At 49.4% G+C, this 16,524-nt stretch overlaps 1 protein-coding gene across 1 annotated transcript in view; it reads right to left on the reverse strand.

The window, feature by feature from the left end:
* The window catches only part of RALY (RALY heterogeneous nuclear ribonucleoprotein), a 414,018-nt gene that overhangs the window by 366,742 nt on the left and 30,752 nt on the right, over positions 1–16,524 (reverse strand). The gene's annotated exons all lie outside the window — the stretch shown is intronic.

A 16,524-nucleotide genomic window follows, 5' to 3' on the forward strand; every position in this document is an offset into this window, starting at 1 on the left:
TTAGCCAGGATGGTCTCGATCTCCTGACCTCATGATCCGCCCATCTCGGACTCCCAAAGTGCTGGGATTACAGGCTTGAGCCACCGCGCCCGGCCAAAAAAGATTAATCTTAACTATATACTTTAACACAAATTTCTAGAAGCTATTTCAACATATAATTAATTAGATATTTTATACTCTTTTTTGTATTAAGTATTCAAAGTTGGGTGTATGTTTTGCCACCCACATTTTCAGGGCCTAGTAGCCACATGTGGCTAGTGGATGCTATGACAGCCAACACAGATATAGAACACTTGTATCCTCACAGAAGATTCTAGTGGACAGTGCAGATCCAGAGCTAGAGGACATGGGTTTGAGTCCCCACTCCCCCACTGTGTAACCTTGGGGAAGGTTCTGGACCTCTCAGAGCCTCAATTATCATAAAATGAGGATAATCATAATGCCCTGGTCCTCACTGGACTTGTGCAACTACCACTGCTCCGCTACTTCTAATTACTTTCATTTAGTGCATTCATACTCCCACTTGAGTGTTTTCCACATATTATTATTATTATTATTATTATTATTTGAAGTAGTGACAGGGTCTCGCTCTGTCACCAGGGCTAGTCTCGACCTCCTAGCCTCAAGCAATCTTCCTGCCTCAGCCTCCCAAAGTGCTATGATTACAGGCATGAGCCACTGCCCCAGCCTGCACATATTTTTAAACCATACAGTGGCCTTGCAAATATGTGTTTTGGTCCCCATTTTACAGATGTAGAAACTGAGGGTCAGGCCGGGTGTGGTGACTCATGCCTGTAATCCCAGCACTTTGGGAGGCTGAAGCAGGCAGATCACCTGAGGTCAGGAGTTCCTGACCAGCCTGGCCAACATGGTGAAACCCCATCTCTACTAAAAGTACAAAAATTAGTCAGGCATGGTGGCACATCCCTGTAATCCCAGCTACTTGGGATGCTGAGGCAGGAGAATCACTTGAACCTGGGAGGCAGAGGCTGCAGTGAGCTGAGATCATGCCACTGCACTCCAGCTTGGGGCACAGAGCGAGACTGTGTCAGAAAAGAAAAGAAAAAGGAAAGGAAAGGAAAGGAAAAAGGAAAAGAAACTGAGAATCAGAAAGAGGAGTAACTTGCCCAAGGTGATATAACTAGTGTAACAGCCAAATCAAGATTTGAACTCAGATTCATCTGATTTCAAAGCCCATGTTTTTTTCAGTGCCTTGTTTCAAATTTAGAAACCTAAGCCATGCTATGCAAATGTTAGCTTATCATAGGATATGGGCCAGAAAGGGGTACAAATTCAAATGCCCACAGGGGCCTACAATGACATAGTGCTATGCAATGGGGAGTGATGGGGACATAGGGGAACTGGAGACTTGTGTGCCAGTCTGATTTTTTGAGACTGAGTCTTGTTCTGTCACCCAGGCTGGAGTTCAGTGGCGCGATCTCGGCTTACTGCAAGCTCTGCCTCCCGGGTTTACCTACACTGTTCTCCTGCCTCAGCCTCCTGAGTAGCTGGGACTACAGGTGCCTGCCATCACGCCCGGCTAATTTTTTGTATTTTTAGTAGAGACGGGGTTTTACCGTGTTAGCCAGGATGGTCTTGATCTCCTGATCTTGTGATCCGAGGGCCTCAGCCTCCCAAAGTGCTGGGATTACAGGCTTGAGCCACCGTGCCCGGCCAAGTCTGATTTTTTCAAAACCACGATCCTGGACCAGGCACAGTGGCTCACACCTGTAATCCCAGCACTTTGGGAGGCTGAGGCCGGAGGATCACCTGAGGTCAGGAGTTGGAGACCAGCCTGGCCAACGTGATGAAACCCGATCTCTACTAAAAATACAAAAATTAGCTAGACATGGTGGCGGGCACCTGTAATCCCAGCTACTCAGGAGGCTGAGGTGGGAGAATCTCTTGGACCTGGGAGGCTGCTGTGAGCCGAGATCATGCCATTGCTCTTCAGCCTGGGTGACAGAGTAAGACTCTTGTCTCGGAAAAAAAAAAACACACACCAAAAAACCACACAATCCTGGACAAATCAAACAAGTCTCCAGGAAAATTTGGTCCATGGGCTACCAATTTGAGACCACTGGTCTGGGTAGATACACTTTTATTAATATACTTACTCCATCAGTCTTTTTCTATCTTTCAGAAGTTACTAGTAGAAATGTACACGGGAGTCACTGGAGACCTTATTGAAATGCAGCTTCTGATTCAGTGAGCTGGGGTGGGGCCTGAGAGTCTGCATTTCTCCCAGGCTCCCCCGGTGCTGCCAGTGATGCTGGTCTGAGTAACAAGGGGGTGGGGAATGATATGGAGCCATCCATTGTTATCCCATCTGACAAATGAGTCACAGAGCCCTAAGGTAATTGAGGTGGGATCAGTCTGATTCTGTAAGCTGTGTTTTCAGCCACAACATTTATTGCAAACTTGGAGCAGGTGATTTTGAAGCTCTAACTTGCCGTAGAGGTTGAATGAGCTCTAGAGCAAGGAGTCCGCAACCCTGGTACTGGTCCATGGCCTGTTCTGAACCAGGCCGCACAGCAGGAGTTGAAAGGTGGGCGAGCCAGCGAAGCTTCATCTGTATTTACAGCCACTCCCCACTGCTCACATTACCACCTGAGTTCTGCCTTCTGTCAGATCAGTGGTGGCGTTAGATGCTCATAGGAGCGCAAACCCTATTGTGAACTGCACATGCGAGGGATCTAGGTTGTGCACTCCTTATGAGAATCTAATGCCTGATGATTTGTCACTGTCTCCCGTCACCCCTGGCTGGGACCATCTAGTTGCTGGAAAACAAACTCAGGGCTCCTACTGATTCTACATTATGGCGAGTTGTATAACTATTTCATTATATATTACAAGGTAATAATAATAGAAATAAAGTCCACAGTAAATGCAATGTGCTTGAATCATCTTGAAACCATGTCCCCTCCCCACTGGTCCATGGAAAAATTGTCTTCCCCAAAACTGGTCTCTGGTGCCAGAACGGTTGGGGACCGCTGCTCTAGGGATTGGGGAGGGCAGAGGGCTTGGGCCATCACCAAGCAGGTTTTATAGCAGATGGTGGGGGTGCCCTGCCTATAGCCCCTCTAACTGACCACTCTCGTGCACACCAGCCAGCTTTGCCAGTGGTTACTCCTCTGTCTTTCTGCCTGAGGACTCTAGCTTGTCACTGGTGCCTCCTTTGCCAGCCTTTGGCAGGCCTGGAGGACTGGGGAATGAACACATTCCTGGAGCAACCCTCAACCAATGACTGATAAGTAACCCCACTCCCACAGCCCGCAGCCCTCAGCCCTCGGGTGGCATACCTCAGAAGCGTGTGCTCCACACGGACTCCCAGCCAAGCAGGGCTGAGCCTCAAACATCCTCCCTGTCTCCCTTCCTCATGCCCCTACGAGTGCTTCCTGGGACCACTTCCCATATGAACCACTTGCACTCAAATCCTTATCTTAGAGTCTGCTACTGGGGGAACCCAAACTAGAATTGGCCTCTGTACAGTAGGTTGAGAGGCAGTATAGCATGGTGGTCAGGGACATCGGCTTTGGAGCCAGAGTGCCTAGGCTCAAGCCCTGGCTCCACAGTTTCCTTGGGCAAGTGACTGAGCCATTCTGTGCCTCTGTTTCCTCATTGATAAAGTAGGCGTTGTAGCACACACCTCATCGAGTGGTCTGGAAGGTTAAAGACTATGACACAGTTAAAGCGAGTCCTCAATAAATGCTGTTATTTCCAATAGAGCATCCAAATGTAGAGGAAGGGTGCCCCTGAGGACTGAGCACACCCTGCTTTTAGCCTGTCCTGCCCCCAGCTGAAGGTGAAACCTTGGCCGCCTGCCCTCCTGAAGTCCCCCCACTGCTGCTGGGGGTTGGCCAGCTCCGCCACCGACTGTCTCTGCTCTCTAAGAATAGGTTTCCCTCCCAGATGGCATCTCTCTGGATGCTGCTAGAGCATCTGGTGCTTCCAACTGCACACTCCAGGGAGGAAGGCGGTGTGGTCCGCGCCGGGGAACAGGGCTTTGGCTTCCAGCAGATCTGAGAGGAGTCCCGTTTGGCTCCTTCCTAGCTGCGCTCCATTCTCTAAGACCTGTAAAACAGGGATGGCCAGAGGGCTCTTGTCACACAGTAAGCACTATGCTTCCTAAACTCTAGTTCCTGAAATAGAATGGTTTAACCTCTACTTATTAAACACCTGCTACAATCCTGTTAATTCTTTTGATGTGTAAGACTAAATATATATATATATACACACACACATATATATACACATATATATGTATATATATATTTTTTGAGACAAGAGTCTCACACTGTCGCCCAGGCTGAAGTGCAGTGGCATGATCTCGGCACACTGCAAGCTTCTCCTCCCAGGTTCACACCATTCTCCTGCCTCAGCCTCCCGAGTAGCTGGGACTACAGACACCTGCCACCGTGCCTGGCTAATTTTTTGTATTTTTTTTAGTAGAGATGGAGTTTCACCATGTTGGCCAGGATGGTCTTGATCTCCTGACCTCATGATCCATCCGCCTCAGCCTCCCAAAGTGCTGGGATTACAGGCGTGAGCCACCATGCCCGACCTAAAAAATATATTTTTAAATCAATACTACACATAGTACAAAATTCAAAGTTATAAAAAGTCTGTAGCCAAGCATAGTGGCTCATGCTATAATCCTAATACTGGGAGCCTGAAGCAGGCTCATTGCTAGAGCCCAGGAGTTCAAGACCAGCCTGGGCAACATAGGGAGACCCTGTCTCTATAAAAATTACAATCAGCCTGGTGTGGTGGCATGCACATATAGTCCCAGCTACTGGGGAGGCTGAGGTGGGGGGATCACCTGAACCCAGGAGGTTAAGGCTGCAGTGAGCTGTGATCATGCCACTGCACTCCAGTCTGGGTGACACTGAGTGAGACCCCTTTCCCCGCCCCCTGCAAAAAAAGGGGCCGGGCATGGTGGCTCTCACCTGTAATCCCAGCACTTTGGGAGGCCGAGCCAGGTGGATCACTTTAGGTCAGGAGTTCAAGACCAACCTGGCCAACATGGCGAAACCCCGTCTCTACTAAAAATACAAAGATGAACTGGGTATGGTGGCACGTGCCTGTAATCCCAGCTACTTGGGAGGCTGAGGCGGGAGCATCGCTTGAACCCGGGAGGTGGAGGTAGCAGTAAGCCGAGACCACACCCCTGCACTCTAGCCTGGGTGACAGAGCAAAACTCTGTCTCAAAAAAATAAATAAATAAATAGGCCGGGCGCGGTGGCTCAAGCCTGTAATCCCAGCACTTTGGGAGGCCGAGATGGGCGGATCACAAGGTCAGGAGATCGAGACCATCCTGGCTAACCCGGTGAAACCCCGTCTCTACTAAAAATACAAAAAACTAGCCGGGCGAGGTGGCGGGCACCTGTAGTCCCAGCTACTCGGGAGGCTGAGGCAGGAGAATGGCGTGAACCCGGGAGGCAGAGCTTGCAGTGAGCTGAGATCCGGCCACTGCACTCCAGTCTGGGTGACAGAGCGGGACTCCGTCTCAAAAAAAAAAAAATAAATAAAAAATAAATAAATAAATAAATAAATAAAAAGTATAACAGGGAAAAGTCAGATTCCTTCCTACACCTGTGCTGCACCCCCAGGCCCTTCCTTTGCGGTGGCACCCACTGTTAGCACTTTCTCATACAGCCTTCCTGAAATATTCTATGCACAGCCATGTATTTTTGTCTTAAACTTACGTGCAGTGTCGTCTCAACTCTTTGGCATTTCTTCCTTGTCCTCTGTGTGTCTGGTTTCTCTTTGATCAAGAATCCGATATAAAAGTGAGTCTTTTCTTTGAGCCTGTTTCCCCCTACACCCCTGACAACTTCCCCTCCCAGATATCTTGGGCAGATCCTTGCCATGATCAGTGTGAAGATGATGGTCCCAGGTGTCCTGAGCCTTACAGTAGATGACACCAAGCATTCAGGCCCACGGAACTCCAAGTAAAAGGGGAAGGACAAAACTCAAGTTAATTTGGGCCTCTTCTGCTGCTCTGCTCCCAAATTAGAGATGCTAAGTGAACCCATGTGAGCGCGGTGACTCACAGGCCCAGACGCCAAGAAGCTGCCTTGTGTGATGCTCGCCACTGCAGTCTTCCACATTGAGGCTCCAGAAGGGATTCTGGTGACAGTGTTTCCTTCCACATTGTTCACTTTTCCCTTCCCATGAGTGCATTTGGGGTGTATAAGAATCAGACTTTGAACGTGGCTCTCTCCTAAACCAGAATGCCATACTGTACTCAACCTCTCAAAACGAAGCCCACGTCACCACAATTTGTGACTTCAGATGGGTTGCTTTCTATGACAAATTTGAGGATCTTTATAAAAAGAAATGTTTTTTTTTTCTTCCCCTTCCTTGTCTTGTTCCAGATTCACAGGGGGAGAGTTTGTCTTAGTTCAGCTTTGAAGGGCATTTGGGGTGAGCAAGTTTTGATTTTCAGCAGAGGGTGCCCTGTAGAGTGGGACCCATGCTGGTCTCAGCCACCCAGATAGAAGACAGAGGGAGATAATGATCATGTAGTCCTTCAGATAAAAACTAAAAGTGAAATAAATTAATTAAAAAATAAAGAAGACAGAGGGAGAGCTGAGCTCTCCTGAGTTTTGTTCTGAGAAATGGTTTCTGAACAGAGGCGCCCTGTTTTCTGTGCTGGGACTCTCAAAACTGCTGCAGATGTCATAATTTAATAAAGAAGACAGAAGCCAGGCGGAATGGAAGTGTGGGTCCCAGTGTCTGTGTCAGAAGCCTCATTCTCATTGCTTTTCCGGCCTCTCCCTCCAGCTTCTCCTCATGGGCTGGATGTCAGCTGGAAGAAGGATCAGGGCCAGACCACATCAGCTCCTTTAGGACACTCCTTTTTTTTTTTATTATTATTTATTTTTGAGATGGAGTCTCACTCTGTTGCCAGGCTGGAGTGGAGTGGTGTGATTGAGGCTCACTGCAACCTCTGCCTCCCAGGTTCAAGCGATTCTCCTGCCTCAGCCTTTCAAGTAGCTGGGACTACAGGCATGTGCCAACACGCCCAGCTAATTTTTGTATTTTTAGTAGAGACGGGGTTTCACCATATTGGTCAGGCTGGTCTTGATCTCTTGACCTCGTGATCCGCCTGCCTCGGCCTCCCAAAGTTCTGGGATTACAAGCATGAGCCACAGTGCCTCGCCATGTTCTTTCTTTAACACACTAAATAACAAGATCTGGCCAGTTGCAGTGGCTCACGCTTGTAATCCCAGGACTTTGGGAGGCTGAGGCAGGTGGATCACCTGAGGTAAGGAGTTTGAGACCAGCCTAACCAATGTGGTGAAACCCCATCTCTACTAAAACTACAAAAATTAGCCAGGCATGGTGGCACATGCCTGTAGTCCCAGCTACTCGGGAGGCTGAGGCAGGAGAATCACTTGAACTTGGGAGGCGGAGGTTGCAGTGAGCCAAGATCGTGCTATTGCACTCCAGCCTGGGGACAAGAGCGAGACTTCATCTCAAAATAAATAAATAAAATAAAAGGATCTAGCATGAGGTTCAAAATGGCCATGATTTCAAAGGTAGGATAAGCATGAGCATATCCCAGGGTACCCGCAGCACTGGGAGGGGAGATGGAAACAGCTGTGATTTCTATTGGGGACAAAGTCCCACATGCTGCCAACAGCCCTCTGGTTCGTTGCCTACATTCAAAATGGAAGGAAATGTTCCATTGCAGTTAGAGGCTAGTGAAAATAAAAATGTAATTTTTTTTTCTGTCTAAGTTCATGGAACTTGGGGTCCATGGGTCCCAGATTCTGAGTCTCTGCTCAAGAGTAGCCTTCCCTGGCCGGGCACAGTGGCTCATGCCTGTAATCCCAGCACTTTGGGAGGCCAAGGTGGGCAGATCACCTGAGGTCGGCAGTTCGAGACCAGCCTGACCAACATGGAGAAACCCCGTCTCTACTAAAAATACAAAATTAGCCAGGCGTGGTGGCACATGCCTGTAATCCCAGCTACTAGGGAGGCTGAGGCAGGAGAATCGCTTGAACCTGGGAGGAGGCAGAGGTTGTGGTGAGCCGAGATCACGCCATTGCACTCCAACCTGGGCAACAAGAGTGAAACTCCGTCTCCAAAAAAAAAAAAAAGTCATCCCCACCTGACCGCATAGCAGCTGGCATTGTGTCTTTTTGTTGTTGTTGTTATTTATTTATTTATTTTGAGAGAAGCCTCATTCTCTTTCCCAGGCTGGAGTGTAGTGGTTTGATCTCGGCTCAGTGCAACCTTTGTCTCCTGCGTTCAAGTGATCCTCCTGCCTCAGCCTCCTGCCTAGCTGGGATTACAGACGAGTGCCACCACGCCCAGCTAAGTTTTGTATTTGTAGTACAGACGGGTTTTCACCATGTTGGCCAGGCTGGTCTTTTTTTTTTTTTTTTTTTTTTGAGACGGAGTCTTGCTCTGTCGCCCAGGCTGGAGTGCAGTGGCACGATCTTGGCTCACTGCAAGCTCCACCTCCTGGGTTCACGCCATTCTCCTGCCTCAGCCTCCTGAGAAGCTGGGACTACAGGCACCTGCCACCACGCCCGGCTAATTTTTTGTATTTTACCGTGTTAGCCAGGATGGTCTCGATCTCCTGACCTTGTGATCCGCCTGTCTCGGCCTCCCAAAGTGCTGAGATTACAGGCATGAACCACCGCGCCTGGCCGGCCAGGCTGGTCTTGAACTCCTGGCCTCAAGTGATCCGCCCGCCTTGGCCTCCCAAAGTGCTGGGATTACAGACATGAGCCACCGTACCCAGCCGCAGCTGGCATGGTTTACCGAGCCTTGAGCACAGGAATCATACGAATACTGGCTAATGTTGGCTGAATTCTTAGAAAGTGCCAGGTGATGGTGGAGGCCAGGATTCAGTGACAAAAGAAGGCAGTTACCACGTGGGGCTCATAGCCTAAGGAGGGAAGACTGACCAGTGATGTGATATTCCAGAACTTTGGAGAGTGGTGGGTGCCATGAAGTCATACAGGGCAGTGTGATAGAGGGGCTTGGGAGGAGAGAATGGGAGGCTGTTTTCTGGGGAAGGCCTCTCTGAGGAGGTGATGTTTGCTCTGAGCCCTGAATACTGAGGAGGGAGCTCTGCAAGGCTAGAGGAAGGTCGTTCCAATCAAGGGTTCTGCAAGTGCACAGGCCCTGAGGAGGGAGCAGCCCAAGGCATTCCAAGGCCAGGAAGGGGCCAGCATGACTGACTGAGTGCAGGGGTGGGGCTCGCTGGAGGTGAAGCCGGGAGGCCAGCTGGATCCACCAGGCAGGCTTCATGGGCCAGGGCAAGGGGTCTGGGTTTTCTTCTAAGTGTGGCGGGCAGCCTGTGGCAGGTTTTGTTTTTGTTTTTGTTTTTGTTTTTGAGACGGAGTCTCGCTCGGTCACCCAGGCTGGAGTGCAGTGGCCGGGTCTCGGCTCACTGCAAGCTCCGCCTCCCGGGTTTACGCCATTCTCCTGCCTCAGCCTCCCGAGTAGCTGGGACTACAGACGCTCGCCACCTCGCCCGGCTATTTTTTTTTTTTGTATTTTTTACTAGAGACGGGGTTTCACCGGGTTAGCCAGGATGGTCTTGATCTCCTGACCTCATGATCCGCCCGTCTCGGCCTCCCAAAGTGCTGGGATTACAGGCTTGAGCCACCGCGCCCGGCCTGTGGCAGGTTTAGGCTGGGGAGTGACGTGATGATGGTTATGTTTGGGGAAGATGCTTCTAGTTAGTGTATAGAACAGAGTGTAGGGGCCAGGCCGGCGGCATACATCCCAGTGAGGAAGCCACATGGTTGTCCTGGAGGGAGACCAGGGTGGGCGACGACAGAGGTAGAGAAGAGTGGGCACATCTGGGGTGCACTTTGGAGAGAGACACAGTGGCCCAGGGCTTTGGTGGGGGGTGAGGGAGAGGGGTGTAGTGAAGGATGCCCATAGTTCCCCTCCTAGGCCTTGCCTCCCAGCTAAGAAACAGACCCTGACCTTCCTTCCCTCGCACCCCACCTCCTCAGCCCCCTCAGTGCCCTCTATGGCCCCTCGGGGACCTGCCTCCTGCCCACTGGGCCCCTGGCATCCCCGGCTTCCCAGCTGGCCCGATTGTTGTTACTCCCCAGGGAGTCATGGGAACACACTCCCCCTTCCCCCGCCACCCCCCTCTTCCCAGACAGGGCCAGGCCCTAACAATGTCCCTCAGCCAGCCAGTGGCCTGGACACAATACCCGTGTTTCGGTTTGCTGCCAGCTCCGGGAGGCCTGCTGGGTTTCCTGGTCTGTGTGGCATATATATAACTCTGGCTTCCAGCAGGGATTTTTTTGTTTGTTTGTTTGAAAAAAAAAAAAAAAAAAAGAATCTCTGGCTCCTCCTCTTTGAATATCTTAATATATTATAAAAAGTCTTTCTCTTCCCATCCTGAGCCCTCCCCATACGCCTCCCTGACTGCCTTTGCCATGTGCCTGTCAAGCCGGGGACCAAATGCAGGTCAGCAGGTGTCAGTGAGAAAATGACAAAAAGAAAGAAAAGCTGATCGCTCCACCATGACCAGCCTCGAATGTGCTGGGGATGCTGAAGGTCATGAGGACAACCTGAGGGCCTGTGACGCGGCAGGCCCTGAGCCTGGCACTTTTTGTACACCACAGCTTGTCACTTCTAAGATGCCATCCAATATGAGATATGCCATTTTGAGCCCCTAAGAAAAATAGTTACTGACTACAAATGGATATTCCACTGATCCTAGGATGCACCTCAATTTCAGAGAGGTTAAAATATGAAAGAAAAGGTCTCAGAATCAATGGATTATGGTATTATTTCATTTTACACGCTTCATTGCCCTCCAAACATAGAGTTTTTTTTTTTTTTCCTCCTTGTGGCTAATAGAATGTGGGAGGCAGTGCAGGAATTGCTTCATGAAAATTCTCCTATTCTGCAGCCTAACAAGAAGTTTTTCTTTTTTCTTTTTTTTTTTTTTTTTCCTTTTTTGAGACAGTCTCATTCTGTCACCCAGGCTGGAGTGCAGTGGCGCGATCTCAGCTCACTGCAATCTCCATTTCCTGGGTTCAAGCAACTCTCCTGCCTCAGCCTCCCAAGTAGCTGGGATTACAGGCGTGTGCCACCACACCTGGCTAATTTTTTTATTGTTTTGTTTTTTTATGAGACAGAGTTTTGCTCTGTCACCCAGGCTGGAGTATAGTTGGTGTGATCTTGGCTCACTGCAACCTCCGCCTCCCAGGCTCAAGTGATTCTCCTGCCTCAGCCTCCTGAGTAGCTGGGATTACAGGCATCTGCCACCACGCCCGGATAATTTTTGTACTTTTAGTAGAGACGGGGTTTCGCCATGTTGGCCAGGCTGGTCTCGAACTCCTGACCTCAGGTGATCCGCCCGCCTTGGCCTCCCAAAGTGCTGGGATTATAGGTGTGAACCATTGCGCCCAGCAAGAAGCATTTCTTCAGAGGAAAAATCGAGAGAGGAATGTAGGCAAGCTGCTTCAGGGAGTCATTCTGCACTCTTCACAACAGCCGACATTCACATTGACCACTCCCTATGTGCCAGGCATGTTAATAACTCAATGTCCCAACAACTCCATCAGGTAAACACTATGATTATTATCATCACCATTTTACAGATGAAAAAACTGAGCCCCTCAACTGTAAAGGCCTCCTACTCCCACCTTCACTGTGGCCCCAGTCAGGGGAGGCAATAGTAATATGTCCAGTTTTGCCCCACTCCTTGGAAAAGCATGACCCCTCCTGAGAGGCTTGGGTGATGAAGAGAAAGGAAGTTGCCCCGTGTGAGGCTTGGAGAGAAGGGAGTTCCCCAGAGCCTGCACTCAGGGAGTGACCAGTGCTGGGGGGAGACTCGAGAGTCGACTGAGACCTATGCAGTTACCTTGGACCTCAGACCCTCTGGCTCTGGCCCATACCCACGGAACATATGGACCGACTGATGGTGAAGGACTTGGCCAAGGCCACACAGCCAGGCTGTTGGCTGGCACCAAACCCCCTGTCTGCTGTTTGATCACAAATATCCACTTTTTTTTTTTTTTTTTTTTTGAGATGGAGTCTCAATCTGTTGCCCAGGTTGGAGTGCAATGGCTTGATGTCAGCTCACTGCAACCTCCACCTCCCGGGTTCAAGTGATTCTTCTACCTCAGCCTCCCAAGTAGCTGAGATTACAGTCGCCTGCCACCACACCCAGCTAATTTTTGTATTTTTAATAGAGATGGGGTTTCACTAGGTTAGTCAGGCTACTCTCGAACTCCTGACCTACCTGATCCACCCACCTCGGCTTCCCAAAGTGCTGGAATTACAGGCGTGAACCACCACGCCCAGCCACGAATACCCACTTTTCCCTCTCTTCTATGTCCATGTTTTGTTGTTGTTGTTGTTTGTTTGTTTTTAGATGGAGTTTCATTCTTGTCGCCCAGGCTGGAATGCAATGGTGTAGTCTTGGCTCACTGCAACCTCTGCCTCCCAGGTTCAAGCAATTCTCCTGCCTCAGCCTCCTGTGTAGCTGGGATTACAGGTGCCTGCCACCATGCCCGGCTAATTTTTGTATTTTTAGTAGAACTCCTGACCTCAGGTGATCCACCTGTCTCAACATCCCAAAGTGCTGGAATTACAGGCATGAGCCACCACACCCAGCCTGTCCATATGTTATCTTTAGTTACTTACAAGGCAGAGAAGCTGTGCTGGTACCAGTCAGTTCCTTGGCAGTAGTAAGATTAACAGTAGCTCATAGTTTTTGGGTGCTCACTCTGTGCCAGGCACTGTACATGAAGGGTGGCCACTCATCCCTGGAATGGCAGGGCAAGAACTGAGTGAGGCATGCCAGGGAAGGACTCTGGTGGCCTGGAGGGTAAGGCCCTGGCTAGCTGGGGGACAGCAACTGTTTAGCACTGTGATGGCCTGGCCAGCATAGCCAGATACTGCTGTTTGAAAAGAAAGCCAGAGGCCGAGTGCAGTGGCTCATGCCTGTAATCCCAGTGCTTTGGGAGGCCAAGGCGAGTGGATCACCTGATGTCAGGAGTTCCAGACCAGCCTGGCCAACATGGTGACACCCCATCTCTACTAAAAATACAAAAATTAGCCCGGTGTGGTGGCGCACGCCTGTAATCCCAGCTACTTGGCAGGCTGAGGCAGGAGAATTGCCTGAACCTGGGAGATGGAGGTTGCAGTGAGCTGAGATCACGCCACAGCACTTCAGCCTGGGTGGCAGAAGGAGGCTCCATTTCAAAAAAAAGAAAAAAAGGAAAAAAAAAAAAAAGGCCAGGCATAGTGGCTTACACTTATAATCCCAGCACTTTAGGAGCCCGAGGCGGGCAGATCACCTGAGGTCAGGAGTTTGAGACCAGACTGACCAACATGGAGAAACCCCATCTTTACTAAAAATACAAAATTAGCCAGGCGTGGTGGAGGGCACCTGTAATCCCAGCTACTTGGGAGGCTGAGGCAGGAGAATCACTTGAACCCGGGAGGCGGAAGTTGTGGTGAGCTGAGATCACGCCACTGCACTCCAGCCTGGGCAACAATAGCGAAACTCCGTCTCAAAAAAAAAAAAAAAAAGAAAAGAAAGAAAAGAAAAGAGAAAGAAAGAAAAGCCAGACATTTTAATTTTTATATGGTATTTTCTAATTTCCTCAAATCTTAAAATGAATTCATACTTTAAAAATCTTCTATGGGCAAATGTTATATCTGGGGGCCAGTTTGCAAACTCTGCTTGTTTTGTTTTCTTACACTTTGACACTCATCCTGTAAAGAAGCTGTTATCTGTTGTTCTGCAGATGAGGCAAGCGAAGCTCTTCAAGAGGGTGAATCACTTCCTCAAGATCACACGGGCGGGCGGGAAGCCGCAGGGTTGGGGGCCACCCGACTCCAAAGGCTTGTTTCTCTGTTAGACCACCTTTTGGATGGGCAAGAGGTCTGTTCAGACATAGCCAGAACTGGCACAGTGACAGGATATCTCCAGGGACAGTAAACTGTCAGTCAGGGTAGCACCGAGGGATCGTTGCAGATGCGAAACCCCCCACCTCCCTCTGCCAGAACTCAACAATGGACATCTCTGTGCCCTTCATAAAATTAAGTCATCAGAGAATCATTTCTCCCAATTATGCATTCCTTATCATGATTGGATATTCGTGTTTGGTGACTTTTTTTTTTTTGTAAGCTAAAATGTATGCTTAGGGGAGGTGCTGTTTGTGGAATAAATAGGTTTGAATTGTTTGTGTCACTTGTCAAACTTCTTAACAAGCATATTGTGCAGGGACAGAGAAATAATTCCTAACTTTCCCACTGGACTGTGAATTCCAGGGGTCTGTTTTACTTATAACTGTGTCCCCAGCACCTAGCACAATGTCTGACACATAATAGGTGCTCAGTAAATATCTGTGGATTGAATGGAGTGAATTGACTTGTCCAAAGTCATGTTGACCAAGATTTCTGATTACACCCACCTGATTTAGAAGCCCATGCTATCACCTCTACACCACTCTGCCTCTTGCAAAGAACCAAGGGAAAGAGGTCTCCAGGCACAGGATTGTGGGCCCAAGATATTGCATCCCCTTGAACTCCTCTAGTTTGGTTGGTGAAGGTGGTGATGGGAAAAAGCACCTAGGAACCAAGCCATGATCCACCATAATACCCTTTGGAAACTACACGTTATAATCTTGACAGCCCTGAGGCTGGCTTTTGGGGTATTTACAGAGGGTAGCGAGGGCAGGTCCTGGGTTTTGCAGTGGGACAAGTGAAGTTCTCATCTCAGTTCTGCTGTGTGACCTTGAGCTATGAGTGCCCCTCTCTGAGCCTCCTCCTTCCTGCACCATGTGGATAAACAAGCTTATGGGGTTGAAAGGAGATCATCAATGGAAGTGGCTGCCCAGTGACTGTGGATTTTTTGAAAACTGTTGACATTGAGAACAGCCTTATCGGGAGCTGCCAGGCTTAGGGCCAAGGGGCCTCATCTATCAGGCTCTTCTGCTTTCAAGTACGTATTAATAGGTACAGAAGGCCCTTATCTTTTCCTTGGTTTCATGCTGGGAATGCTGGTCTTCACTCCTTTCTGCTTCAGCAGGACCTGAGGGATTGTGGGAAGGAGGGCGCCTACTTCTACCTAGATTTGTACTTGAATATTCTGGGGAGGGCAGGACTTTGGAAGACCCCCAAACTCAGCCTCACCAAGCCGGAAAAATAACCTTTTCATCTACTTGGTAAACTCAGGCCCTTTGGGCCTCAAATTTCCTCATCATAAAATGGAGCAATAATAATAGCCATCTCTCCTTGCCAGCCACCACAGTTACACCAGCACAATGCTCAGTCTATAACAGGTGCTCAATAAGTGTTTGTTGAATGACTTGGGTTCGAGAGGGCTTTACACAAATGAATGTTAGTTTTACTGGGCCCCTGTGGGAAGGTGCAGGGAAAGGACATTCTTTCCATCTGTAATGGGAATGTGCCGGTTTCTCCTGCCCTCTGCCAGTGCCCGGGTTGGTTGTTTAGAATGGGACCTAGCCCTCAGCTTCTTTATGGAGTGGGGGCGGGAGGATCTCTTGAGCCCAGGGGTTTGAGACTAGCCTGCGCAGCATAGTGAGACCTCCTCTATATAAAATAAGTAGGGAAAAAAAATAAGATACTGGCTTTTCTAATTCCCTAAGTGTCGGGGAAAAAAAAAAAAGAAAGAAAGAAAGAAATAAAAGAAAGAAAGAGAAAAACATCACCTGGAATGGCGACACGACATTGTTAAAATGCAGATTCCTGGGCACCTAGAGATTTCAAATTGGCAAGGCCAGGGTGGGCCCAAAATTAGCAAGTGACCACGTGGTTCTGAAGCCAGTGGCCTAAGGACCACCCTTGCAGAACCATAGTCTCCTTGTCACAGTCTAAGCAGCCTCTGGCTTAGCGTCTGTTTCTTTCATAACCTTTCTCAGCGCCTGCTCTCGGTCAGACCAGTGATGGGAGGAGTCGCTACTGAGCTCCTAGATTGGTAGGGGAGGCAGATGGAGAAAAGGAGTGTGTGGTCAGCATTGGAACAGAGGCAGCAGTGGGCAATAGAGGAAGCGAGTAAATCCTTGGGAGGGCTCCCCAGAAGTGATGTGTTTTGTTTTTGCGACAGGATCTCGCTCTGTCACCCAAGCTGGAGTGCAGTAGCATGATCATAGCTCACTGCAGACTCGACTTCTCGGGCTCAAGCAATCCTCCCAGCTCAGCCTCCCAAGTAGCTGGGACTACAGGCACGCGCCACCATGCCTGGCTAATTTTTGTATTTTTTGTAGAGACGGGTTTTCACCATGTTGCTCAGGCTGGTCTCAAACTCCTGGACTCAAGCGATCCACCCCGCCCTCTGATTACAGGGATTCCAGGCGTGAACCATCGCGCCCAGACGACGCTTCATCTTATTGTAAACGTTTGTTACCTTTCTGTTCCCGTCTACTAGACTGTGAGCTCCTCAGGGCCACGAGTTAAGGATGGGGCAGATTTAAGGATGAGGCACAGAGCAGGCTCTTCAAACGTTTGTTGAATGAGTGAGGGAATGAATGAGTTCAGGCCGACGCTTTACGT

This window comes from Macaca thibetana, chromosome 10, assembly GCF_024542745.1.
Source record: "Macaca thibetana thibetana isolate TM-01 chromosome 10, ASM2454274v1, whole genome shotgun sequence".
Lineage (NCBI taxonomy): Eukaryota > Metazoa > Chordata > Mammalia > Primates > Cercopithecidae > Macaca > Macaca thibetana.